Below are 27480 nucleotides of genomic sequence, written 5' to 3'. Positions count from 1 at the left end.
TTAACGACCTCCATAGCCACGAATCAACACATTTAATTCAAAGTGCATTTGTAGAGTGCAAAAGAGCAAAAATTAAGAAATTTGAAACAAAGTGCTTTTTGGTTAATGCTTGGTTTGACAAGGAATGCAAAAAGGCGAGGAGAATGTGGAAAGAGTCAAACAAGAATAACATAAAGCTCAAAGCTTACAAGCAGATCTTCAGAAAGAAAAAGGTTGATTTCATGGTTTCAAGGAGGGAAGAACTAATCTTCCTTGGGAAAAATAATCCCAAATTATTTTGGAAGGAGCTACAACCGAAAAAGATGCAATCTGAAAATAATACTAGAAATTCTAAGTGGTTTGACTATGCAAGACAACTCTACGAGCAGGATCCCAAGGTTGGCCCTCCCCCCTTGGTCAACACTAATATTGAACTCTTCACGGTGCAAGAGGTAGAGATGGGTATCAAGAAGTTGGGTGTTGGAAAAGCAAAAGACTTAGCTGAAATCCAAGCAGAGTATCTAAAGTGGGGCTCAAAGATTCTTGCACCTCACATTACAGAAATTTTCAATATCATCATACAATATGGGTTCCCCACAGATTGGACAATTGGTCTGGCAATACCTCTTTACAAGAGTGGTGATGTCAATAATCCCTCCAATTATAGGACCATCAAGATAAACCCCTTGTTTGCAAAGTTATTTGGAAGCATGCTAGAAAAAAATCAACAAGTGGGCAGAAGAAAGAGATAAGTGTGCTAAAGGGAAAGCAGGTTTTAGACCTAAACATTCTACAGTTGATCATTATATAACTTTAAGGCACATCATTGAAAAAGTTTGGGAGAAAAAAGAAGAAGTTTTTTGTTGCTTTGTTAATTTCAGAAAAGCGTTTGACACGGTTCCTAGGGATAAGCTTTGGCATAGAATGGAGGAACTTGGGGTTCCTAAACATTTGAGAGCATATGTGCATAGGTTGTATGAAAAGGTGAAAGTCAAAATTAGAACTTCAGCAGGAATTTCTAAAAGTTTTAGAAGCGGTATCGGGGTCAAGCAAGGTTTCCGATTGTCTCCTACCCTTTGTGGTTTATATCGACAAGCTTGAGGAGTGGTTAAATTTGCAAGCGGGTGATGGTATCCATTTGGGCAAGTTTGTTATTTGTATGCAAATGATCTTATTCTTATTGCTAAATCTACTCTTAGTTTTCAAGAGCACTTACTATCCTTTGAGAATTTTTTTGGAAGGGTGGGGATGCAAGTTAATATTAGCAAAACGAAAGTAGTGGTTTTCTCTTAAAAAAGAGAAAAAAGAAAGAAAGAAAGAACTAAGTTGGGATGGTTGTAGAAAGAAAAGAACTTTGGGGGTTTGGAAAGCATTTTATGCTTTTCAAAATAGGTGTAGAGAGGCAGAGTTATGGCACTGGAAAACCACTCAAACTCTTTTTGGGCTTCTAGTGATTCTGACGATTCTCTATGGTTGTGAATTGTGGGAAATAAGTACATCTGACATGCAATGGAAACTAACTGAGAAAATTCAGAATCACTTGATTCCAAACAAATTCAAAATTAAAAGTGTAGTTCCTTATGCTATCTTGTTAAGTGAAACAGGGGTTGTTCCTATTGAAGCAATTGATATGGTGCAACTCATAAGGTATTTAAAACAAATTGAGCAAATGGAAGAGGGCAGATGGCCTAAGGTGGTATTTAATGACATATTATGGGCATCATTAGGATATTTTGAGTAATAGGTACGGGTCTTGTATCCTTGGACAAAGTTGAGAGAGGAAACATGGGCATTATATCTCAGAGCAAGCTTCCAGGCATTTAGGACAATCAAAGACATGTCGAACAACCATAAAGGATTTTTCTAGGGTATCCTTGTCCTTTGGATGGAGATAATTAGTACTAAGAGATTTTAAACATTAAGTATGAGTCTTTGGATAATATATTTTTATTTTTTTAGTGGTGAAAGTCCTCATGGAAGAATGGAGAACCTCCAAAAACTTGTTTGGCTAAAAGCCTCAAACGCAATGGCAACGAACATGATGAAGAATCAATGGCCAAAGGCTCAAATTCGAGAATGAGGCTTTAATACCAATGTAATGAACACGCCTCGTATACATAGTATAATATTCAAAATATAAGAATGTACATCATAGGAGTAATATATTTGTATAAGAAATGTTGAATGTACAAGAGATATGATATATGTTATGGTTACAAATGAGGGCCTTGCTGATATACTAGGCAAGCTGCTCCTTCATGAATAGTCATGTCCTTAAAGACATGCCTCTTGAGTGAACTAATCACTATTAACTAATAAATACTAATTATTTATATTCATAACAAACTCTATGGTTGAATAGTCATGAGTGACACCTCAAATGACCACAAATGACTTGTCACGGTGATATTTGGCCTTTAAGTGGGGATATGGACATCATTAGGAGATTTTGAGTACTAGGTATGGGTCTTGTGTCCTTGGACATAATCGAGAGAGGAAAGATGGCCCTTATATCTCAAAGAAAGCTTTAGGCATCTAGGAAAATCAGTGACATGTCGGATAACCACAAAGGACCTTTCTAGGGTATCCTTGTTTTTTGGATGGAGATAATGACCTCGTGCTAAGTTGGAAAACCTATGTTGGCATTATGATGCATGTGTTGTACTTGATGGCAACCCACTTGTAGCAGAACAACTCACTTGTATATGGTAACTAGATGAATCTACAGGAGAGATATCTGATGTGACAAAATGCATGGCAGTTCAAAGGAATCATTTTAGAAATAATATGGCAAATTACAGTGTAACAGGTCTATTCAAAGGTAACAGGGCATTAGTACAGAAGAACAGGAAGATGGAACTAAGGTCTACTGATCAGAATAAAGAAGGTAAAGGAAAAGGTTGATGTAAAGCAGTTTAAGAAGTATACGCAGGTCCACTTAGTCAAAACATCGTATACATGCTAGCCCATAGAACAAAAAGAGTGTATACATATACACGCACTCCCACAGGAGGAAAAGCGCGTACATGTTGGAAAACCAAGGTTATGGTCCGAGGTATTTGGTCCAAGGTATTGACCCTAGGTATTTGGTCCAAGGTATTGGTCCTAAGTGGTTTTGGTTTGAGGTATTAATAAAGGATATGAGTATAGAAGAAGGAGAAGATCAAAGGGATAAGGGCACAAGTAATGAATATCTTATGAAGTGTTAGATAAAAAGCAAATATGCATGTTATGGGTTTCTGATGCTTTGCTTGATCTAGAATAAATATGTATCTTAGTGTTTGATGATGGATGAGATCTTATAATGGATCAGGATCATAATGACTTATCATTATGTGATCTCATAATGGATGGGTTAGATCTGATTGCTAACACATGCTTTATCCTTTATATGTGATGATCTGGGTATGTCTGAAGTCAGGAATTGCAGTGAAATTATAAGTAAGTATTTGCAGATCTATACGCTGGTTCGCTTTAGTGAAGGTGCGTATACACGCTGGTTCGACTCTTTCAATGATTTATTGTTTCAGTTATATCAGAGATTGATGATTGATTTTCAGTTATATCAGAGATTGATTGGGTTTCAGTAATTGGTTGATGCATATGTATTTGATGGTTGTGTTGTAGTGGTGATTGATTTCGAGCTTCAATGTTGCTAATGGGTCCAGTATGAAAATTTGATGAAACGTGGCCCTCATATCGTAGTAATGTATACGAGGAATATCTAGTGTGAAAATTAATGAAATGTGGTCCCTAGAGGGTACTAAGGGTTGGAGCCTTCAGTGAGGAAGTCAAGGCTTCCTCCCAGTAGTGGTTGGTGATTTGATCAGGGGGTTGGAGCTCCCTTCCAGTAGCAGTTGGAGAACGAGTGAAGGTTGTAGCCTTTTGTAGGTCAGAGCCTACGTACTAGTAAACATATCGGCTAGTACAAGAAATAGGGGGTTGGTAGCTCCCTTCCAGTAGAAGCTGGAGAAAGAGAGAAGGTTGTAGCCTTCTGCAGGTGGGTGCCTGCGTACTGGTATGAGTCTACATTAGTACAAGATTGTAAATATATTTTCTTATTATTAAAAGAAGACAAAGACGACGACAGCAAGTGGTTTTCACCTACATTGGGTTTCCACCTTAAATCTTGGTGTTCATGTGTGTTGCTTATGTGTGATGGTTTATTCTGTTATTACTACACATGGTTACTGTTTAATGTTTAATAAAGTACTGATGCACTGATTTAAGATCAACATATGATGAATTAACTGAATCATAAGTTCACTAGATATACGATGGTTTCCTTAAGAACAATTGCATGCACACGCGAGTTCCCTTCTCTGAAGTAGCGTATATAAATATGATTATGGAAATGAAATTGTTATTGATTTGTAAATACTGATTCAACCTCCCCCCCCCCCCCCAACCCCTCCACCCCCACTGAGTATTATTTCCAACAACCTACATAGTGGTTTGGTGAATGTCGAGGCCAAAGGATCACAAACACATGCACATTTCTAAGAACATGAGTGCATTTGTATGTGTGTGTGCATGCATTCTTGCACATCTCATTGACACTTTTTTAACCACCAACTTTGTGGAAGCACCTATTGCACAAACTAAAAGTTACTATTAATGTAGATATGCAAATGCAAATATTTATATTTGGTAATTATTATTTTTTACATGGATAAAAAAGATTAGAATATTTTCCTTTATATTCATAAGATATTCTTTACAAGATTAAAAATTATAAAATTTATATTTACACATTTTTATGTCTCCACTTGCATTGTATTGATTTTTTGGTTGTGTTTTAATATATCATTTATATCATTCCATATTTGTTTTATTAAGTAGTTGAATAGACTAGCTACTCAAACTTTTATGTAGAATCCAATACTTTTGTGCTATACTTGCACTTTATGGTTGAATTGAGTACTTTTGTGCTATACTAGTTCATAGGTGAAACGATATATCATCATATACATCTCATTTTCACCTTCTCTTTATACATATAGAGCAAAGTGATTTTTCTTTATTAAAACCTAATTTGAGGTGACATAGTAAACATTTTTTTATATAGAGATTCTCTTTTCAAGGAATGGTTATTATGTAAATCTCCCCTTAATACAATCTCATCACGAAGATCTTGTTATGACTTCTCTAAAACTTTTTTAATCATTACATATCATAAATTATAGTGGTGATTGGAACTCTACATCCATTGAGGCTTGCTTACGGGATTGGATGTTTGTAGACCACCAATTTCATGCTCTACCTTTATTCATATTTTGTGGAATTTGGAGATCCAAAAATGTTTACATGTTTGAAAACATATCTGAGGGCATAATGGCAAATATTGAGGACTTGAGGACATCAAGGGACCTTTTAAGCACATCCAACTTACTAATATTGGGACATATTCCGAGTTAATTTCTTAGATGGAGCGTCTTGTATGCAATTGTGTGAAAGTGTGGAATACATTACATTTTACTTATCTTAAAATACAATTTATTTATATCCTATAGTTTGTTTTCGTTTAAATATTTTATTCTCATAATATATTTTACAATGATAATATATAAAATATTATAAATTATCATAAACTTGTCCATTACTCTTATTATTCTTTTATTATCCTCCTAAATATATATATATAAATTAATATCAAATTTTTAATAATATCAATAAAAAAAATAATTTTTTTAATGATTAATAAACTTATTATTTTATCTTTTCATTTATAAACATTTTTGAAAATAAATAATAAATAGACAACTTCACACTATAAATAATAATAAAAACAGGTTGTAATTCAATATACATATTTAGAAACCGTATTTTAAATACATATTTTAATTTCAACGGTCACATTGGTCTTTGTGCGGATGTGAAAGAGGGAAACATCATAGGAGTCATCTACCAAGGCAGAGGAATTGCCCAAACGGCCAAAAGTGGCTGGAATCCGGGCAAAAAAAATTCAAAAAATCTTGTAGAGGCAGTGTTTGAATCATGTTTTTAGTCCCTGCACTTTTCTAAATAGAGAATTTGGTCATTGGATGTTTCTTGTTTAGTTAAGTGACATGCAATCCATGCCATGTTGAGCTTATAAACTAATAAGCTGAACTTACACATGTTTGGGGTGAGATTATTAACCATTCTATTACCTATAACAGTGATATTCATCAATGTCCATGTATTATTTTTCTCAACAAACTTGAACAAGGTGTAAGGAGTATGAATAGACTTGCTAGTCCTAGGGAGATGGTGCTCCGAGGTCACACCTGCATTAGATGGAAACACATCAAGTAGGCAAAAGCACAGTGAAGCAGTACTTGTAGGAAGACATTTGGATTAGACAAGAACACATTATGTAAGCAAACACATCTAGTCAAGACCATATTTAAAAAAATATGGTTTCACACATCGTGCCCTTGCCTATCTAAGTTTAATCAAGTTGCTTGGGATGAACTGGGACTAAGTGTGCTTGGGCAGACCTAGGATAGCCAAGGAAAGAAGGTTCAAATACTTGTTAGAGGTTTGCACCTTTGTTTACTCTAAGGTGGGAAAAACCCTAGGTATGTGATTTGTTCTAATAAGTAGTTCATGGTAAGCTCTTTCCTTTCATTCTACACAATATTAACCTGAAGCAAATTGGTATGCCTTTTTCCAAAATCAATCCCTACATAAATGGTTTGGACAAGGTTGAAAAGAAATGTAGTTCCTACATTTTCAGCAAACATTTATGTAACCGAGGCCCATAAAAATGCCTTTCAATTTAAGAGAGTAATACACTAGCATTTATGCTTTGCATTCCCTTGCATATTGACAGAAACACACCTCATTCCTTATGTTTCTATTGTGTTTATTTATGCCAATGACAGCCAATCTTAGAGAGCAAGACTCGTAAGACTGTATCTATTGATAATCTCCCTTTAGCGGTAGAAGTAGTCAAAGCCAAGGCAATTAACCTATCTCCCAAACCTAAGAAAATATTCTCTTACATCAAACAACTCCCAAACAACAATCCATTTTTCTCTATTCAGCAACATTATAAGAATTACAAGTACATTTTTATCTATTGAATTCCATGGATATATGTTATGCCTTTAACAAGTTCCATTTATTAAATTTTCCCTAAAGCAATGTGATGGGGGTTCACTCATAACTTACAAGGAAGTGCCTCGTTATCCATTGATGAGTTTGTTGAAGAATGGATAGTCTAAGGATTTAATCCTCCTAAAAGATACAAGGTTAGTACAGAAAAACTTTACCAAAAGGAAACCACCCAAATATTCTTTTCCCCCTTCCTATAACAACCAACCATGGTGGATAACTCTTATCCAACCCATAGTCCATCTCCTACTAAAGTGGACAAAGAAAATGTAAAAATGTTTGCACTTTCTGAATATTTTTAATTCCACTATATAGTCTCTCTATACCGTCATAACTTAGGAGCATTTAAACAGGGTCCCTTCACTGTGTTCAGTGTCTGTACAATTATAACATAGGAGCGTAATGTAGGTAGGCCCTAGGGTACATTCACTAGTTAGATTCCTTTATTCTTTTGACTTTATTATAATTGTTTAAAATGCATCCTTAAAACTACTTTAGGAATGAGCGATTAAGGGACTTTAAAGGTGTCAACAATAAAATCAGTGAGATAGAAATTCAACTAATTTAAAATTTATCTTAAATCTACTTTAGGAATGAGTCGGTAAGGGATTTTAAAGGTGTCAAAATCCATGACTGAGGTAGATGAAATATGGAGTCAGAAATGAGCATGGATGTAAGAGGATGTTGTTACCAAGTAAATTGTTGTAACACACCCTTTGAACCTTTTCAACTTCTCTTTATACATATAGAGCACAATAATTTTTCTTGATTAAAACCTAATTTGAGCTCACATAGTAAACATTTATATATAAGAGATTCTCTTTTAGAATAATGATTATTATGTAAATTTCCTATTAATAAAATCTCATCACAAAGATCTTGCAAGTACATGGCACACAATTCAATGTACATGCCATATTTTAATTTCAACGGTCACATTGGTTTCTGTGCGGATGTGAAAGAGAGAAAAAATGCAGATCATATTTTAAATACACATTTTAATGTCAGAAAGGCCGCATCGGGCTCTGTGCGCATGCTAGCGGCGGATTGGAGAGTATCTGATAGATGGTAGGCATTTGCTCAGCTGGCCGGCAGGAGCCAGAGTGGAGAATTCTGGCCTTTCATTTGCTACCTTGGCCGACAGAGCAAGATCGGAGAGCAGAAGATCGGATATACTCGAGGCCGTGGAGAACCTGTCTCGCGACGGCGGCAAGAAAGGGCTCGGGCATCCGGCCGCATTTTTCGAGCGAGCCCCCGTCCGTGTATTCCAGCACGAACTGGATCTCACCGCCCCTGTCATAGACGCCGTGGCACTTGACCACGTACGGGGAATCGGTTTTCCGCAGGATGTCCATCTCGCGAACGATCTGGCGACGGGTGGAAAGATCGTGGTTGCCATGGACGACCTTGAGGGCGTACAGCGTCTCGGTTGCCCTGTGCCGAACCTTGTACACCTTGCCCTGACTGCCGTAGCCCAGAATTCCCAGTTTCTCCAGCTCCGACGGATTCAGCTCCGCTGCCACCGCCGGTCTCGGAGGCGGTGGTGGCAACGGCAATGGCAAGGGCACCGGGACGGCATTGTAGGCGAACGGCTCTTCGCGCGGGGGAATGGGGAGCGTCAGCCCCGGCGGCCTGTGGCTGCTCCGTCTCGATCCTCCACTCGCCGGGATTCGATCCTCTGACATGCTATTGCTTCCTTCTTATTTTTATCTGGAGCTTGGCGGAGAAGGAGAGAACAAAAGATTGGAGAAATGGTGGGCTTATCTTTTTGTGGAGCTTGGCGGAGAAGGAGATTGATAGAACAAATTAGATAATAGAGCCTGACAGATTTTGGAATTTGATGGGTTTAGACCGAAGGGCCGGACAGATTTTGCTATTTGTTGCATTTTGATACTTTGTGTTTTTTTTTCTTTCTGGAGCATGGCCATGCTTAATTTCTGTCTGCATTTTTTTTAAATCTATTTTGTTTCTGTTTATTTTATTTTCCTTCTTTTCCTGGTTGGTTTAGATTTGGGTTTGTTTGCTGTTCTGGTTTGAGAGGTTGGTACTTGTTTGTTTGGTTAAGAGGGAGGGCGATGTTGCAATGAGGGTAAGACGGGATGATTGATTTAATTCTGAAGACTGAGAAAGTAGGTACTGTTTTATTTATTTGTTATTTAAATTTTTGATAGTAATATTATATTATTTGAATTATTTGTTGTTTAAATTTTTGATATTATATTATTTGAATTTGAGATGACATAATTGCATTCCAATATATCATGGATAGATTATTGCTTTTTTAGGAAAGTTTTATCATATTTTTTTCTTTGAGATTAACTTGTGTTGTTTTCTTTTGAGGTGCAGGTGAAGAACTAGATGACCAATAAATAGTCGAAAAACACGGCTGAGGTGTATATTTGAGATTACAGGTGAGATTAACGTTAATTTTTTGGTTTCTCTCCTATTTCATAAGATTAGGGATTAGATACATGTGCACTATGGTTTATATGGTTTTAGTTAAAAGCTTCTTATTCCCAATTTCATTTGCAGGTAAGGGTTGGGAAAGCTTTTATAATTTTTTATGTGTTTGGTTCTTCTATGTCTCTGGTTTTTGGTTGGGAAAGATTTTATAATCTTTGATGGGTTTAGTTTTTCTGTCTTTAGTTTTTTTGGTACTGTTTATGTCTCAATAGGTTTTAATTTTTGAGTATTGTTATCAAAGTTCAATAAATTGAGACTGATTTAGTGTTAGGGTGTTCAAATCTAAATAAGGTTTCAGGTTTCCAGAAATTTCTTCTTAGAAATTGTTTCTAGAAGATCATAATCTGTAATGTGTTTGGTTCTTCAATTTCTTTGGGTTTTATTTTTTTGGTACTATTTATTGGGTTTTATTTTTTGAATATTTGTTTATGAAATTTCAACATATTTGTGCTGATTTAGCATCAGCATAAAACCATCTGATGACCAAGTCTAAAAAAGATTTTGGGGTTTCCAGAATCTTCTTGTTAGAAACTTTTTGTAGAAGTTCAACATGTAGAGACGAGTAGTACAAATAATTCTTAGATTAACTAGACATATAACTAAGGGTATGTTAAGAGTTGAATTAGGCTGCTATCATGTACATTTAAGAAAATTAAGCTACCAGCATATTACTCGTAAATGCGTCATTATTACCCTGTATGAGTCCATCATTATATAAATAAATAAGCAACTTGTAAACTAGCAAATATTCTTCTAGATAATGCTACATGAGATAATAGAACTACTACGTGGTGAGTGATCAGAGTGTAATACCGGTTTTCATGGAACATAAGTGAGTTCTTAGCCCTATAACACTTGCTACTATGTTAATTGAGCTCTAGTGTTCACACTATTATATGGTTTAGTAATTGAGATTAGCCTGGAATTACACCTTACCCTGATACCAATTTCTAGAATGAATAAAATGACCTGCACTCGGATTAAAGAGTTAGCTGTGATTCAGGTCAACAAGACTGAATAAAATGACCCGTAAATAACCCCAATAATCAATAGTACTATGTATAATAGCTCACATGCAAACTATGCGTTAATTACATGCATATCATAGCCAATTAATACAATACCAAGGGCATAGACTAGATTACAATATATTAGTATTGACTGAGTACAATATAAACCATGGGGCTAGTGGCAGGGTAATATGGAGTACAGTCAATTGCTCTAGTCACTCAAGATAAAACCTTTACAACACTAACCCAAGCTAATTAAGGGTACCTGTAAGGCTCGGAATAGTGATGCTTTATATAGCATATAACTCTTAAAACCTTTACAACACTAACCCAAGCTAATTAAGGGTACCTGTAAGGCTCGGAATAGTGATGCTTTATATAGCATATAACTCTTGTATTTCTACTGTTTATGTCATAGCTTTATTGTACTGGTTAAGATTCAAATTTGCCCATTAGTTACCTTAACTATATACTATGGGCATACGAGGTAATCAAGAGTAATATGACTTTAGAGCGTACTCATTGATAAAGAGCGAGTATAACTGGTGTTACTGGTTGAACTTCTCCACTTGAATACCGTAATTTCACCTTAATGGTAGTATAAACTTAGTAAGATTAATAATGTAAGTGCTAACCTTACTGAATTAAGTAGTATAATGCTTAGTGGCATTAGTATTCAGTCTGACTACCATATCCAAGTGGGGCTAGTGCATGGTGCTGATTTAGCATCAGCATAAAACCCTCTAATGCTCCAGTCTAAAGAAAATTTTGGGATTTCCAGAATATTCTTCAATTTTTTTCAATGTTGTTTGTTTGTTTTTGGTATGTTTTTGTTTTATTTTTATTTTATTATTATTTTGTAGAAGTTCAATATGCAAGTAGAATTTTATTGCAATTTTATTAGTTTTTTTTTTCCTCTGTGCATTGTTATTGGACATTTAAAATGTAAAGGTTGACCAGAAGTCCAAGCCATGTTGAGTTTATAAACGAATAGGTTGAGCTTATTTGGAGTGAGATTATTAACCATTCAGTGACTTGCAACAATTAATTGGTGTTGTTAGCATAAAACCTTCTAATGTTTAAACTTGTAGAAAAATTTTGGTTTCCAGAATTTTCTTTTTAGACATTGTTTGTAGAAGTTCAATAAGTGAGTTAAATTTTATTACAATTCTTTTAGTCCCTTCACTTTTGTAAACAGAAAATTTGGTTATTGGATGTTTCTTGTTTAGTTGAGTGACAGACAATCCATGCCATGTTGAGCTTACACTAGTCAGATTATTAACCATTTTATTACCTATAACAGTGAACTGGCACAAAGTGTGCTTGGGGCCTACCTAGGATAGCTAAGGAAAGAAGGTTCAAATACTTGACAAGGGTTTGCACCTTTGTTTACTCTAAGGTGGGACAAATCCTAGGTATGTGATTTGTTCTAATAAGTAGTTCACCCTAAGCTCTTTCTTTTCATTCTACACAATATTAACCTGAAGCAAATTAGTATAGTTTTGTCCAAAATCAATCCCTACATAAATGGTTTAGAAAAGGTTGAAAAGAAATGTACTTCCTACATTTTCCTTCCTATTCAGTCTACTACTACTGCAAACATTTCTGTAACCCAGGCCCATAAAAATGCCATTTAGGTTTTTTCAATTTAAGAGAGTAATACACTAGCATTTATGCTTTGCATTCCCTTGCATATTGATCTTAGATGGACAGAAACCCAGCTCATTCCTTATGTTTCTATTGTGTTTATTTATGCCAATAACAACTAGTCTTAGAGAGTAAGACTGGTAACACTGGAGTATTTGTTGATAATCTCCCTTTAGGGGGGTAGAAGTAGTCAAAGCTAGAACAATTAACCTATCTCCAAACCAAAGAAAATATTCTCTTACATCAAACAACTCCCAAACAACAATCCATTTTTCTTTGTTCAACAACATTGTTTTCTCTGTTCAACAACATTATAAGAATTACAAGTACATTTTTATCTATCTAATTCCATCCATATATGTTATGCCTTTAACAAGTTCCATTTATTAATTTTTCCCTAAAACAATGTGGTGCCCGTTTCCTCATAACTTACAAGAAAGTACCAGGTTATCCATTGATGAGTTTGCTGAGGAAAGGATTTAACCCTCCTAAAAAGTACAAAGTTAGTGCAGAAAAACTTCACCAAAAGGCAACTACCCAAATATTCTTTTCCCCATCCTATAACAACCAACCATGGTGGATAACTCTTATCCCAACTCATAGTCCATCTCCTGCTAAAGTGGACAAAGAAAATGTAAAATTGTTCGCACTTTCTGAATATTTATAATGCCACTATATAGTGTCTATATACCGTCATAACTTAGGAGCATTTAAACAGGGTCCCTTCACTTTGTTTAGTGTCTGTAAAATTATAACATAGGAGCGTAATGTAGGTAGGCCCTAGGGTACATTCACTAGTTAGATTCTTTTAGTCTTTTGACTTTATTATAATTGATTTAAAGTGTGTTCTTAAAACTGCTTTAGGAATGAGTCAGATTTCTTTAGTCTTTTGACTTTATTATAATTGATTTAAAATGTATCCTTAAAATTGATTTAGGAGTGAGCCAGTAAGGGACTTTAAAGGTGTCAGAAATCAAATCAGTAAGATAGAAATTCAATTAATTTAAAATTTATCCTTAAATCTTCTTTAGGAATGAGCCTGTAAGGGATTTTAAAGGTGTCAGAAATCCACCAGTGCGGTAGATGAAATATGGAGCCAGAAATGAGCATGGATGTAGGAGGATGATGTTACCAGTAAGGTGCTGTAACACACCCTTGTAAACTTTTTTTTTCTTAACCTATCTTATGAGGTATCCTGAGCCAGTATTATGAGCAGTCAAACCAAACTGTTGGTGTTGGTTATCTACTTTCTATCCCTTCTTCTGGGGTTTCCCCTTCAACTAAGAGAAATAAATGCAGAAAGTGGATGTCAAATAAAAGGATCTGCCCATGAAGCTATGAGCAAGAAGGGGTATTCTGGATGGGGAGGAAAAGGGTGCAAGAGCATCTGGCCAGTAAACATTCAGATGAACCTGGTCATTCTGGTTGGTTGGATGCCAACGGTGAGAAGATTTTAATTGACACGATCACCTATTGTGCACCCAATAATTAGGAATGGAGCGCTGACACATTGCTATTAACCAGAACAGACCCAATTCAGCATGTCTTGCAGCGTAGAATACACGGTTTATTGATGCGTGTGTCTATAATTTTCTGGAAGAAAGGCTTGATGACTTTATTAGCAGGCTTTTTATTTGATGACTCACACGATTAATCATGATCAAGTGTCTAGACTTTTTGGGCTGCTCTATGGCACACAATTCTCGTGAAATGTCTAGATTTTTCACAAAGAAAGGGGGTCAGGATTTGCTGCGGGGACGAACAGTACACTTTTGTTGGAAATAATACTGAGAGGGGGGGTGAATCAGTATTATCAGATCAATCAAACTTTTTCAATGCTCAGAAACATATACGCTACTTCAGTTAGATGAACCAGCGTGTACACGCTACTGTGACTAAATAAAACAGCGTATAAGAAGAAAACTCATAATTTAGTTAGCTTATTCTTCAGTTAAGTTCATCAGGACATTATTCACCACATTAACAGTAAACAGGTGCAGTATAACAGAACAGATCAAAAGCTACACATATGAACACCAAGATATAAGGTGGAAACCCAATGTGGGTGAAAACCACCTGCTGCAAGTTGTCTCTATCTTTCTTTAATATGAAACTTCAGTTTACAATCTTTTGTACTGGTGCAGCCTTATACCAGTACGCAAGCTACAACCTGCAGAAGGCTACAACCTTCTCTCGTTCTCCAAACTTCCTTGGAAGGGAGCTCCAACCCCCTTTGCTCTTGTACTAGCCAAGATACTAGTACGTAGGTGCTGACCTACAATCTTCTTTCCTTCAGGTACCACCTTTCATACATTTTCAGACTGGATATTCCTGAAGCACAACATTACAATCTGTAGACCCCAATTCATTCAACTTTCACAACAGATCATTGAAGCATAAAACAACCAAACTTTGAATCACTGAATCACTGAACCCTGTCAATCACCAGTTACCAGAACACAGAGCAGACTACAGAACTCTGCAATAACAGTCAGACCCCACTGTAAACCCAAAATCAAGCTTCAAAAGATATACGCTACTTCAATGAGCAAAACCCGCGTATACACGCGCTTTTACCGAAGCCAACCTGCGTACAGATCTAAAAATAAACTTTCTCAATTTGCAGCTGTACCAGACATCAGTTAGACCCAGAACATAACATTGCGACAATATGCAGATCTAGAAATACGCATAATCAACCATATCATGAAAGTGCATTTCAAACCATTAGATCCCGATCTATCCTTAGATCTAGTCTTCCATCAACCGATGTGATCTCTCCTTGGCTTAGATCAAGCAACCCAGAACCTGCATATCAGATCTCTTTCTCTCTTAGATATTCAAGCCTTGTCGAAAGATGATTTTGCCTAATGATCTTTTTCTCCTTATATAGCCTTAGGCCTTGCTCAATACCAAGAGCCAAAACCATAGTAACATAATACCATCAACTTCAAAACTAGGGATCGACACGCCCGTCGAGACACAATGGTCCGAAACCATAGGCACAACTTCCAAGGACTAACCACCATGGACCAAAGGTACTTTTCCACATACACGCGCTTTTTCTGAATCCAACTAGCGTGTACACGCGACTTGGGTTTAACGAACCTGCGTATATGAACTTCCTTGGCATGCTGTACTAAGATCTGTCTTCTGATTAAGTTGCCATCACCTGTACCAACCTCTGAGCACCTGTACCAACTTCTGAGTGAGTTGCCATCAAGGACAACACTTGAATCATAATGCCAACAATCTCCCCCTTTGGACTTGATGGCAACCACCACACCAAGTCACTCTCCCCCTTTGACATCAAGGGCAAAGGGCTGTGCTCCCCCTGAGAACATGCTGATACCTCTGCTTGGCTGTGCTGACTCATGCTCCCCCTGACAGTAGGCCAGATCTGCAAAAGATGTTCTTCAACAAGAACCAAGACTTATACACCATAAGGGACCTTCCTATCACCAAAAGACTCAATACATACATCCATACTCCCTACCAAGAGGGGACATATCAGAAACAACCAATTATATTACAGCATTCATCCCAGGCATAGTGGGGAAACCAACATAGGCCGTTACATGACCTTGACACCATAGAAGAGATATCACAAGAGAGATACATGACATAGAGACAACAGATCTAGACCAAGACTTATGAAAGTCACCAGCAGCATATGATAAACATCTTTTTAGATCAGCAACCAGGATTTCTTTCTGAGCTCCTTTTCCTGAAATCAACAACCAAAACATCTGAATGCCAACAATGCTTTATGAGACTTTTAAGCTGCTCCCCCTGAACCTGTGCCTGCTGCACCCCCTGAAACCGTGCCTGAAGAATTCTGACATACCCATTGCTGTTCAGAACTCCAGAGTGTGCCCTTGCTGTTTAGAACTTCATATACGCGATTTCTCCTGCATGAACCAGCGTATGGACGCGGATATACTCTCTGCAACAAGCGTACACCATACACGCGACTTTCCCAGCATAAATCCGCGTGTATACGCGTATATACCTTTCGTAACTTGCGTATACCAACTTTTCTGTAGAACAGACAAGCTTCAACAGCAGGATGAAGCATCTACTACTCCCAGCTTTTGTCTGAGATATTCAAAAGTTTCCCTGGGCAGTGGTTTTGTGAGAATATCAGCAACTTGTTCCTTAGAAGGAACATACTCCAACTTAACCTTCTGCTCAAGCACTTGTTCTCGAAGAAAATGGTACTTGATTGGTATGTGCTTGGTCTTTGAGTGCATGACTGGATTCTTTGAAATGCTGATTGCACTTGTATTATCACATAAGATAGAGACGGGTGGAGTGCAAGTGATTTGAAAGTCCTGCAAGGTCTGCATCATCCAAAGAAGTTGTGTGCAACAAGATGCTGCAGCCACATATTCTGCTTCAGCTGTAGATAAGGCAATCGAACTCTGTTTCTTGCTGAACCAAGATACTAGTCTAGAACCCATGAAGAAAGCACCACCACTTGTGCTTTTCCTATCATCCACACTTCCAGCCCAATCTGCATCTGTGTAAGCATGAAGAGTGAGATCTGTATTTCTAGGATACCATAAGCCATAATTTTGGGTCCCTTGAAGATATTTGAAGATTCTTTTGACTGCCTGAAGATGAGTTTCCTTTGGGTTGGCTTGAAATCTTCCAACCATTCCTACTGCATGTGTAATATCTGGTCGAGTACCTGTCAAATAAAGCAAACTCCCAATCATGGATCTATAAGTGGGTTGGTGAACTGCTGCTGATTCATCATTTGCACTGAGGCTGCATCCTGTAACCATGGGTGTACATACTGGCTTTGACTCTTCCATGCCATACTTCTTCAAGATCTGTTTGAGGTATTTGGTTTGAGACAAGAAGATACCTCCTTCATTTTGTTGGATTTGCAATCCAAGAAAATATGTCAATTCTCCAAGAAGTGACATTTCGAATTCTTTCTGCATAACCAAGGCAAAGTTTTGACTCATAGTCTCTTCATTGCTGCCAAAAATAATATCATCTACATAAACAACAAGAATTAGCAATTTGTTATTTTCAACTTTTATATAGAGATTGCTATCTGCTGATCCTTTTGAAAGGCCTTGTTGGTGAAGATATTTGTCCAACCGATAGTACCAAGCCCTTGGAGCTTGTTTGAGTCCATAGAGTGCCTTTTTCAATCTGCATACAAGGTTTGGATCATTCCCAAGAATGAAACCATCTGGCTGCTCAATATATACTTCTTCTTCTAAGTCTCCATTCAGGAAGGCTGATTTCACGTCCATTTGAAATACCTTGAAGTTTTGAAAGCTTGAGAGAGCAAGGAACATTCGGATGGCCTCAAGTCTTGCCACAGGAGCAAAGGTCTCTTCAAAATCTATTCCTTCTTGCTGCGCATACCCTTTACAAACAAGTCTGGCCTTGTTTCTAATTACTTCTCCATTTTCATTTAATTTGTTCTTGAAGACCCATTTTGTTCCTATTACATTCTTATCTTTTGGTCTAGGAACTAATTCCCAAGTGTTGTTCTTTTCGATCTGCTCAAGTTCTTCATCCATTGCTTTGACCCAACATTCATCTTTGCAAGCCTCTTTAACATTTTGTGGTTCAGTGGAGGAGAGTAATGCCAAATAGCTTGAAGCTTCTGCAAGTGTCCTTCTTGTTTGTACTCCTGCTTCTTTCTGCCCCACAATCTGAGATTCTGGATGATTCTTTTGAACATATCTGGATGGAGTCTTTTCTTCTATTCTTGTCTGCTCCTCTGGTTCTTCCTGAGGTTCTTCTTCTTCTTGAGATTCTTCTTCTTCATCATTCCGCCTTTGGGGGTAACCTTCATCTTCTTCAATGTCTTCATGATGAACTTGCCTAGGAATATATCCCTTCTCGTCAATCACTACATCAATGCTGTCAACAATTCTGCCAAGTCTTTTATTGTAGCACTTGTATGCTTTGCTATATGGAGAGTAACCAAGAAGAATGCCCTCATCTGCTCTTGGTTCAAGTTTGCCAAGTTGCTCATCAGTATTTTTAATATAACATTTGCTCCCAAAGATTTTGAAGTGCTTCACCGAAGGAGTCTCACCACTCCAGAGCTCATGAGGTGTTTGAGTGCTGTTTACTCGGACATTTGTTTTGTTAAGAATAATAACCGCAGCATGTGCAGCTTCACCCCAGAAGGTTGCGGGAGTACCTGATTCATCAAGCATTGCACGAGCCATTTGTTGGATTGTTCTGTTCATTCTTTCCGCAACCCCATTTTGCTGAGGAGTTCTAGCTGTAGAGAATTCTCTTCTTATCCCATGTTCTTCACAGAAATCGAAAAATTCGTTTGAGGTAAATTCCCCACCTCTGTCAGATCTGAGGCACTTAATTTTGTGTCCTGATTCATTTTCAACCAAGGCTTTGAAGGATTTGAATTTTTCGAATGCTTCATCTTTGTGCTTCATGAGCCCTAACCAAACAAATCTGGAGAAATCATCAATGAATAATATCAGATATTCTTCTCCTCGAGGTGTCCTCTTCCTAAATGGACCACATACATCTGTATGGACTAGCTCGAGAGGCATGCTAGCTGATCCTTCCTTTTCTGGAAGGTTAGTTCTGGTTTGCTTTCCAAATTGACAAGATTTGCATATGGTATTGTCTGGAATTTTGATATCTGGAAGACCACGAACTGCCTGATATTTGCATGCTTTCCTTATTTGTGAAAAGCTTAGATGTCCCAACCTCCGATGCCATAGCCAATGTTCATCATCCTTGCTTAAGTAGCATTGTTGTCTTTCCTCAAAGATATATAGATTATTTGGAGTCCTTCTTCCTTTGATCACTGTTTTACCTGTATCAAGATCGCGAACACAACATCCATTTGATCTAAATATTACCTCAGTTCCTTGATCGCACATCTGACTGACACTGAGAAGATTATGCTTCAATCCATCAACATATAAAACATTTCCTGCTTTGACCTCTTCTTTCAACGGAGCAACACCTTTTCCTTTTATGGCTGCAGAGATATCGTTCCCGAAAGAAACTTTCTTCCCCTTTTCTAATGCGGTATATGACTCAAGCTTTTCTTTGTCCCCTGTCATATGCTTCGAACATCCGCTGTCAATGTACCATATACTTTCTTGACCTTCTGCATAAAAGGCTATCCCACATCTTTCTGGTTGTGATTCTTTTATTCTCCATGTTCTAACATTTGAGGTTTGTTCCTTCTGAGTTGTCTTCCGGAATCTGCTCCTGCATTCAGAGTCTTCATGACCAAAGTTATTACAAATAGAGCATTCAACTTCATTTTCAAGAACCGAAAAATTGTTATAAGTCCTTTTCATGATTCCAGTCATTCTCCCTTGCTTTTGAGCTTCTCTAGTCATGATTGTTTTGTAGGCAACACATTGAGCTGCTTTGTGACCGAAGTTATGGCAAGAAAAGCATTGGCCATTAAAGAAACTTCTGCGATAATCAGATCTATCATCCAACCGATTATAGCTTCTATTCATTCTTGGAGCAAATTGGGAAGATTTTACCTGTGGCTGATTGTAGCTTCTGTTTGTCCTTAAGGCTGTTTGTCCCTGAATTTCTTGATGGTCTTTATTTGTTCTTGAGATAAACTGTCCCTGATTCACCTGATGACTTTTATTTGGCCTTTGCTCGCTTCTCCTTGCTGCATCAAGATAACTTTTAGAGGTAGAGGCTTGAGATGTTTCTCCATTATATCCAAGACCTGTCTTGATCAGAGGAGATCGCTGCACATTGATAATCTCATTCAAGGTTTCAGATCCTTTGACAAACTTAAGATTAATAGCTTTTGTTTTCTCAATTTCTTTTCTGAGTCCAACAATTTCACCTTCTAGTTTTTCAAGATGTTTTTCTTTTTCATCAATTTGAAATTGTAGAGTATCAATGATCACACTCTTTTCTTCTATACATCTCTTGAGTCTAGTAATTTCATCATAGAGGTTATTCACATCTACAGCATCCTCATAATCATCATCTTCAAATGCCATTAACAACTTATATTTATTACCTTGTTCATCTTCATCACTGTTTGATAAACCATCACTATCTTCATGGGTGTAGTAGCTTTTCTTATTTGCACTTTGTTTCTTGTTCCATCTAGCAGGTTCTTTTCCTTTATCCTTATAAGGACATTTTGCAGCATAATGACCTACTCTTCCACAAGCAAAGCATTTGAAAGGTAGCTTACCTCTGAACCTTCAGAACCCCTTTGAAGATTTCTGACAAAATTTGATTCTTCTTCCTCTTCTTCTGGAACATGGCTTGCTTCATAGTAATCTTCTTTTCTTGATGCCTTAAAAGCAGCTTCCCTTCTGTCAGATGGACCTCCCTTTCTCATTTCATAAGCAGTTAGAATTCCATGTAGCTGAGACATAGTGAGAACACGGAGATTTTCTTTTTCTTCTATTGCAGATACTTTAGATTCAAACTTGGGGGATAATGATCTTAGAATCTTTTGAACTACTATAGTCTCTTTTATTTCTTCACCCAAATTTTTCATACAATTAACAATCTCATCTACCCGAAGAAAATAATTAGCCACACCTTCATCATTATACATCTTGAGAGTCTCATATTGAATCCTGAGAGTTTGAAGTTTAGCTTGCTTTACCTGTTCATCTCCTTCATAGCTAGTGATCATTTTGTCCCATATCTCTTTTGCTGATTTGAAGTGCATGACCTTCATGAATTCTGTTTGGGATATACTTCCTAATAGAGTACTGACTGCTTTTGCATTTGTTTCATACTGCTTTTTCTCAGCTGGATCTGTAGGAGTAGCTGAAGGAAAAGCATAGCCTGTTTCTACAATGTTCCAAACTTCTGTACCAAGAGATTGAAGATATGCAGTAACTCTTACCTTCCAATAATTGAAATTTGTCCCATCAAAAATCGGTGGCCTGATTGATGCTTCTTTCTCGTAGTTGCTCATGATGAATGATCTACCTTCAAGCGATCAAGCTTCTCTGAAGGACCTGCTCTGATACCAATTGTTGGAAATAATACTGAGAGGGGGGGTGAATCAGTATTATCAGATCAATCAAACTTTTTCAATGCTCAGAAACATATACGCTACTTCAGTTAGATGAACCAGCGTGTACACGCTACTGTGACTAAATAAAACAGCGTATAAGAAGAAAACTCATAATTTAGTTAGCTTATTCTTCAGTTAAGTTCATCAGGACATTATTCACCACATTAACAGTAAACAGGTGCAGTATAACAGAACAGATCAAAAGCCACACATATGAACACCAAGATATAAGGTGGAAACCCAATGTGGGTGAAAACCACCTGCTGCAAGTTGTCTCTATCTTTCTTTAATATGAAACTTCAGTTTACAATCTTTTGTACTGGTGCAGCCTTATACCAGTACGCAGGCTACAACCTGCAGAAGGCTACAACCTTCTCTCGTTCTCCAAACTTCCTTGGAAGGGAGCTCCAACCCCCTTTGCTCTTGTACTAGCCAAGATACTAGTACGTAGGTGCTGACCTACAATCTTCTTTCCTTCAGGTACCACCTTTCATACATTTTCAGACTGGATATTCCTGAAGCACAACATTACAATCTGTAGACCCCAATTCATTCAACTTTCACAACAGATCATTGAAGCATAAAACAACCAAACTTTGAATCACTGAATCACTGAACCCTGTCAATCACCAGTTACCAGAACACAGAGCAGACTACAGAACTCTGCAATAACAGTCAGACCCCACTGTAAACCCAAAATCAAGCTTCAAAAGATATACGCTACTTCAATGAGCAAAACCCGCGTATACACGCGCTTTTACCGAAGCCAACCTGCGTACAGATCTAAAAATAAACTTTCTCAATTTGCAGCTGTACCAGACATCAGTTAGACCCAGAACATAACATTGCGACAATATGCAGATCTAGAAATACGCATAATCAACCATATCATGAAAGTGCATTTCAAACCATTAGATCCCGATCTATCCTTAGATCTAGTCTTCCATCAACCGATGTGATCTCTCCTTTGCTTAGATCAAGCAACCCAGAACCTGCATATCAGATCTCTTTCTCTCTTAGATATTCAAGCCTTGTCGAAAGATGATTTTGGCTAATGATCTTTTTCTCCTTATATAGCCTTAGGCCTTGCTCAATACCAAGAGCCAAAACCATAGTAACATAATACCATCAACTTCAAAACTAGGGATCGACACGCCCGTCGAGACACAATGGTCCGAAACCATAGGCACAACTTCCAAGGACTAACCACCATGGACCAAAGGTACTTTTCCACATACACGCGCTTTTTCTGAATCCAACTAGCGTGTACACGCGACTTGGGTTTAACGAACCTGCGTATATGAACTTCCTTGGCATGCTGTACTAAGATCTGTCTTCTGATTAAGTTGCCATCACCTGTACCAACCTCTGAGCACCTGTACCAACCTCTGAGTGAGTTGCCATCAAGGACAACACTTGAATCATAATGCCAACAACTTTATCTATAACTTATATCTGGGGTACTTGGGGTTCCTATGTATACGTATATGGTATTGTTTGTTTTCTTAATCAGTGTAATCCGTTGTGTATCTTCCCTCTGATTTAAAATTGGTCACTTAGTGATCAGTCTGCGCTACTCAATGTTTTGATTTGATAAATGGTTGGTCACTTCGTTATCAGTCTCTAGCACTCAGTGTTTTGATTTGATAATTGGTCATTTGCATAGTTTGTAACTTTGTTACAATGTCCAAACAAGGTGTCTGTGCCGCGGTAGATATACCAATGCGTAGTTCTGATTCACAGTCTATGTCCCATGAACAATCATTTGGATCCACTCGAGTTTAATTAGGGTAAATTTATTTCCCATTTGAAAACCATTGCAATTTACAGAGACTGAATTGTCATCTTCTTTCCAATCGAGAAGTCTTTCAAGTTTAGGGCAAGGTTTAAGATGGTCAATCTTTGCTGGTGGATCAAGAGGTTGCTACTTATGCAATGCCTAAATACCCTCATTTATCCGGACTTTGATTGAATAGCTTGCATGAGAAGTTTCAGATCCTTGGAATGTCCTTGTACCACTGGAATGTCAACTTTTGACCAACAGCAGTTGAGGATTGGCATTCTTCTATCTCTGCCTTGTTAAAATATAGATTTCGGTACTAGATATGTGCAATTCTTATAAAAAAATAGATTGCCTAAAAATGCATATCCATTGCCCTCCTAGGTTTTTTTTTGGAGTTTTGTAGCCTATCAGCTGCCCTCTCATCTTTTGCACATACAGCTAATAATTCTTTTTCCCATCCCAGTTCTGTGATAGATAGCATAGATAAGAAATAGGCTGAAGCATTATTTATGCCCTTCTTGTATTGAATCTCAAAGAAAAAGCCTTGTAGTTTACTTTCCTGCTTGTTCACTAAAATTTCATTGGGATTATGAATACTTCAAAGTTTCATGCTCTGTTCCAATTTTGAGGTGTTGTCCTGATAAATATGGCTTGAATTTTTCGACAACATGCATAAGGGTCAATATTTCCTTCTCATAGATGCATAAAAGCTTCTCTTTGTGAATCAATTTCTACTTTGAAAAGCAATAGGCTACTGGTTTTGCCTGACCACAGTATTCATGTCAGTGCTCAAGGCATCATATTTCACTTCAAAAGTCTGTAAGAGCGAGTCTTCTGTTACAAGATTTGACAGATGCCTGCTTGAGTTGGTACAGTTTGACATGTACAGTGAACTTTTTTTTTGTCGCAATGTGGTGAGTGTGGACCTTCAGATCTTCAGTCTGACCCTCTCTAAACCTAGCTGTTACACTACTGGATAGACGAACTTAAGTTTCTAATGAAGTCATTTAGTTTCACCTTCTGTAACAATTATTTGACAGATGCCTGCTTGAGTGTTACACTTTGCCATGTAGAGTGAATTTTTAGTTTGTCATAGTAATTCCTTGGATTGCCTTGATTTATCTATTTAGTTCAACAAACCTTTTGAAGAACGAATTACAGAAAATGCAATGTGGTGAGTGTGGACCGAACATGCAACCTTCAGTGTGATGCTCGTATTTGACAGATGCCTGCTTGAGTGTTACAGTTTGCCATGTAGAGTGAACTTTCGTTTGTCATAGTAATTCCTTGGATTGCCTTCATTTATCTATTTAGTTCAACAAACCTTTTGAAGAACGAATTACAGAAAATGCAATGTGGTGAGTGTGGACCGAACATGCAACCTTCAGTCTGATGCTCTCCAAGCCTAGGTGTCACACTACGGATAGACATACAAGTTCTTAATGAAGTCATTTAGTTTCACCTTCTGTTACAAGTACTTGACAGATGCCTGCTTGAGTGTTACATGGCAGTGAACTTTTCTTTTGTCATAGTAGTTCCTTGGACTGCCTTCATTTATCTAGTTAGTTCAACAAACCTTTTGAAGAATTGATTACAGAAAAATGCAATGTGGTGAGTGTGGACGGAACATGCAACCTTAGATCTTCAGTCTGATGCTCTCCAAATGTAGGCGTCACACTACTGGATAGACGAACTTAAGTTACTAATGAAGTCATTTAGTTTCACCTTCTGTTACAGTATTTGACAGAAGCAGGCCTGCTTGAGTGTTACACGAATGAACTTTTCTTTTGTCATAGTAATTCCCTGTATTGCCTTCATTTATCGCTTTAGTGTTGAACAAACCTTTTAAAGAATGAATTACAAAAATACGATGTGGCCACTGTGGACCGAACATGCAACCTTCAGATCTTCAGTCTATGCTCCCCAAACCGATCTATCACACTACTCGATAGACAACGGCTTTTACTAGACACTATCTGATACATGTCCAATAGTTCTTTTACTATTATTTCTCTCTCATCTTTAACATACCTGCTGTATGGGGAATATTCTACTCTTCCAGGAACCTGAAATATAGTCTAATGCTCTCCAAACTGATATATATCATAAGATACCTGTAGGGGGAATATTCTATTGTTCCAGGCATCCCAAAAATATATTTTATTGTTCTTGAAGGTAAATTTTACATGTCTTCTGATGGAAATTCACTATATTCATCCTGTATAATCAACAATGAAATATCTTTATTTTTTTGAATGTTGTGTAGCTTTTCAAAGTATCAAATTAATCATGCATAATAAGCTCCTCTGGACTTGATAGATAGTTTGATCAAATATGGTACAGGTCAATTGATGTACCATATGTAAAACATACTGAATTGTACAATGGGTTTGGTTCCCAACTGTACCGGTTCAGCGAAATTTATAATGGGTGTACATCGCTATTAATGCAAAAAGACTCAATTGAGTAGCCTGTCCTACGCTGTAGGGCAAAACAGACTCAATTCAATAGTTTGTCTTGTTCTGTAGGGCCTTGATCGCTCTCCCATCAACTTACTGAGTTACTTCCCTCATGATTCAAAGAGGCCAGGCCAGGCAGCTGTAGTGACTTGTGTGAGCCCAATGACCTCCCCTCAGAGTGTGTGGCACATGAATGTAACACATGTTTTAAATATATTTTGATATTCTGTGAGGGCAATGGCCAATCAGAGAGTCTGGCAAGCGTTTTTGGTAGTTGATGTTTTTCTATCACTAATTCGTTATCAATTGGTGTTAACATGTTTCTTTAACATAATTAATTTATTTTAATGTTTTTTTTATTTATTTATTTTGCATTTTACTTAAAATATACCTATGCAAATCCATATAGCTACAAAGTTGCTTACCTTGATTGACAGTCAATCTTGAGGTGCGTAAATGGCCATTCTATGGCTCCTAAAGTATCTTCCAGGCAGGAATTATAATAACTAATTTTATCTCTGTTTACTTGATATGCGATAACTGGTGAAATTTACAATGAAAGGATATTTTTTTTGTTTTTGTTTTTATGATCTAATAGCATATTTGTAACTAGAAGTTTAATTTTCTTATTTTATCAAACGGTATAAAACAAGTGGATGGAGAGAGGGCTTTTGACCAGGAGTTATAAATGAGGAGATGGAATTACTTTTACAGTTTTACTAAGAGATGGAATTACTTTTACAGTTTCACGAAGAGATGGAATTACTTTTACAGTTTCATGTGAAATGGTGAGTGAAATTTTTATTAGTTATAATTATTATTTTAAAAAGTATTTAATTAATTGTTTTTGTTATTTATTATTTTAAAATAAAATTATTATCAAAACAGTAAAGCTTCTTATCATATGAAACAGGTAAAAAAAAAATAGATGGAAAGCTTTAGGGCTTTTGACAAGAAGTTATAAATGAGGAGATGAAATTACTTTTACAGTTTCATGTGAAATGGTGTGAAATTTTTATTAGTTATAATCATTATTTTAAAAAGTATTTAATTAATTGTTTTTGTTATTTATTATTTTAAAATAAAATTATTATTAAAACAGTAAAGCTTTTTATCATATGAAACAGGTATAAAAAAAATAGATGGGAAGCTTTTTCACTCAAACCCAGATAGAGTGTTGTAACAACAAAAATTATATATGAGAAGGTAAATGGAATTGTTTTGCAATTTCACACTGCATGTTTAATGGACTATAATTTTGATGGCCTCTTAAAAAAATATTTAATTTTTTGTTATTTATTATTTTAAAATAAATTTATTATCAAAATTATAATCTTTTAATTGTATGCAGGGATCAAGAAGGTCAAGATCAAAAAGGTAGATGGAAAGAACAAAGGAGGGGACTGCTTTGGCAAAGGCTTTTGGGAACAGAATTAACATATATTAAGAAGAATATTTCTTAATATATTTGTAATTGTAAATTGTATTATTAATTTTTATGTACTCTTCAAAAACTATATTTTAATACATAATCAGATTTTTTTTGGAGAGGGGGTTGACCCATCCCACAACCTTCAAAGATAGCATGGCCACAGCTATCTTGGAGGAGTCTCATTGTCTTGGATAGCCTTAAAAAAAAATTGCTTCAGTTTTTTAAAGGAATATTTTACTTTTAACATTTTATTTCAGATAATTTTGCAAACAATAATTTTCTGATTTATAATTAATCTAATTAATTATGCTTTTATAAAAAAAATATTCAACTTTATATTCACATTTACATTACTTGTATTACATTTAATTGGCTTTTTATACCAACCAAAATGACTGTAAAACTTAACTCATAAAATTACATTTTAAAATCATGTTGTTTAATAAAAATTAATATTTAAAATGAATGGATGTTTTTGAGAAAAAGTCAACTTCACATTACTCTCACATAATATTTTATGTACCAAGCACTTTCACATTCACATTCACATAACTTTTACATGATACCTT

General features: G+C 36.6%; 1 long non-coding RNA gene across 2 annotated transcripts; it reads left to right on the top strand.

Annotated features, from left to right (window-relative positions):
* Positions 1-8701: 8701 nt before the first annotated feature.
* On the top strand, positions 8702-27119 carry LOC149227567 (uncharacterized). Of its 2 annotated transcripts, XR_016247802.1 has the most exons (4): positions 8978-9213; positions 9427-9491; positions 26133-26267; positions 26831-27119. It is a non-coding gene; the product is annotated as an uncharacterized LOC149227567 (long non-coding RNA). The 2 variants fall into 2 exon arrangements; XR_016247803.1 differs by lacking the exons at positions 8978-9213; positions 9427-9491 and adding an exon at positions 8702-8834.
* Positions 27120-27480: the final 361 nt, after the last annotated feature.

This window comes from Pinus tabuliformis, chromosome J, assembly GCF_031772625.1.
Source record: "Pinus tabuliformis cultivar Carrire ecotype Pingquan chromosome J, CPIR1, whole genome shotgun sequence".
NCBI classification, from domain to species: Eukaryota; Viridiplantae; Streptophyta; class Pinopsida; order Pinales; family Pinaceae; genus Pinus; species Pinus tabuliformis.
This window is presented reverse-complemented; position numbering and strand designations above follow the sequence as displayed.